General features: G+C 40.1%; 1 pseudogene; it reads right to left on the bottom strand.

Moving 5' to 3' along the window:
- Window positions 1-410: 410 nt before the first annotated feature.
- LOC113307145 lies at window positions 411-510 on the bottom strand (annotated as a pseudogene).
- Between the last annotated feature and the right edge of the window lie 1,966 nt (window positions 511-2,476).

Genomic DNA, 2,476 nt, shown 5'->3' on the forward strand with positions numbered 1-2,476 from the left:
AACGTACGTTTGAGGAAAGAATCCCTAATAGTCCAATAGCGCCAGAAATGGCAACTTTGAAAGCCTTGTTGAATCCTACTAGGACTACTCGTCCCTCGTGTATCAGGTTACCTGAAACTGAAGCAAATTATGAACTTAAGCCTGGAACCTTACATTTGCTCCCAATCTTTTTAGGGAAAGAAAATGAAAACCCCTATTTCCATTTTAGGGACTTTGAGGAAATTTGTAGTACCCTAAAAATTAGAAACGTTGATGATGATGCTTTAAAACTCAGGTTATTCCCCTTCTCCTTAAAAGATAAAGCCAAGTCGCGGTTGTATAGTTTGGCTTCAAATCAATTGAAACCTATGAACAACTTACATCTGCCTTTTTGAACAAGTTTTTCCCTAGGCGCAAAACCTCGTCTATTAGGACGCAAATCTGCACGTTTACACAACATGAGGGAGAATCTTTGTATAGGTATTTGGAAAGGTTCAATGATTTATTATCCCAATGTCCTCATCATGGTTTAGAAAAGGTTAGGTTAGTTCAGATCCTTTATGAGGGTTTAGATTATCCCACCACAACTACAGTAGAGTCCATGTGTACAGGTGGGTTTGAAAACCAAACAGTTAATGATGCGATGACATATTTGCATGAAATCGCCGAAAAGACCCAACAGTGGGAAAGCAATAGGGTACCCCAGAAAACAATTCTTCTAGGCAGAGGAAACGTTAATAGGTAGAAGGAAGCTTTGAATCAGATGCCAAAATAGCTTCCATAGCGAAATGGTTAGAAGCTTTAGAAATGGGTCACACTAGTGTTAGATTGGAGCCTTTTTAGGAAGGCCAGAATAATGAAGAGCAAGCCAATGCTCTCTATAATAACACTAGGTATGATAACCGTCAGAAGTTTGACCCATATTCAGAAACCTATAATCCTGGTTGGAGAAACCATCCGAACCTTTTATGGTCTAAGGGACAGAGTCAAGGTCAGTTTAGTAATTCTAATGCTCCCCCAGGTTTTGGTTACACTAAGAATTCATCAGGCCCAGAAAACAAAACGACTAGCTTAGATGAATCTATTAAGATGTTAGCAAAAACTCAGGATATGTTAGCACAGAGCCAAATTAGTTTTCAACAGGAAACCAAGCAGAACTTTCAAACTAGTGCTCAGAGCCTTGCTAAGCTAGAACTTCAAGTAGGACAAATAGCTAAGACCTTAAGTGAGAGAGATAACGGAAGGCTCCCTAGTCATACTACCCCCAACCCTAGAGGAGTTCATGAAGTAGGTGCAAAACCATTGAATCAATTGAATGCTATTAGAACCCTTAGGAGTGGTAGAGTAGTAGACAATCAGGTAACCAATGCCCGATAGTCAACATACTGTAGTTCACCCCTCAGGATCTCATCCCTCAGGACCACTAACTGAGGGGACTGATAAAATTTCCGATGATGCCAATTCGGTTCCTGAGAGGTCTGATTCTGTGCCTAGAGCCCCATTTCCCCAGCTATTAGCATCAATAAAGAAGGAATCGAACTTTAATGACATATTGGAGGTTTTTAAGCAAGTTACCATAAACCTTCCTTTATTAGATGCAATTAGGCAAATTCCTGCTTATGCCAAGTTCCTTAAGGATATGTGTACGCGAAAGCGAAAACTTAGCGTCCATAAGAAATCCTTTTTAGCTAGTCATGTAAGTTCAATCATTCAGAACACTACCACTCCAAAGTACAAAGACCCAGGTTCCCCAACCATTGCTTGTACAATAGGTAAACACCGGGTAGAAAAAGCTTTACTTGACTTAGGAGCCAGTGTGAACTTACTGCCCTACCATGTGTACTTACAGCTAGGACTTGGTGAAATGAAACCTACTCAGATAACACTGCAGTTAGCTGATAGGTCTGTCAAAATTCCTCAAGGTGTTATCGAGGATGTTCTTATTGAGGTCGACAAGTTTATTTATCCAGTGGATTTCGTGGTCCTAGATACCCAACCTGTCCCTGACCCAGAGAACCAGATACCTGTGATTTTAGGTCGCCCATTCTTAACTACCTCTAATGCGATCATAAACTGTTGAAATGGTGTGATGAATTTATCCTTTGGTAATATGACTATCGAAATGAACATTTTTAATGTCAGTAAGCTACCTTATGAGCTAGATGACACATGTGTTAAAGAGGTGAAAATGATAGAATCCTTAGTTCAGGAGTCGTTACCAAACATCTTGTCTGAAGACCCATTAGAGAGTTGTCTATCCCATTTTGGTTTAGATTTTGACGATGATAGTACCATTGAATAACTGAATACTCTATTAGATTCTACCCCTGTGTTAGACACTGATAGATGGAAATCTAGGTTCGAACCATTACCAGCTTCTGAGACTACCTCAGTTCCTTCCTTAAAAGAGCCCCCTAAGTTGGACCTCAAACCACTACCAGATGACCTAAAGTATGTGTTCTTAGCCCCATCTGAGACTTTACCTGTGATTATTGCT

This window comes from Papaver somniferum, chromosome 8 (genome assembly GCF_003573695.1).
Source record: "Papaver somniferum cultivar HN1 chromosome 8, ASM357369v1, whole genome shotgun sequence".
In the NCBI taxonomy this organism is placed as follows: Eukaryota; Viridiplantae; Streptophyta; class Magnoliopsida; order Ranunculales; family Papaveraceae; genus Papaver; species Papaver somniferum.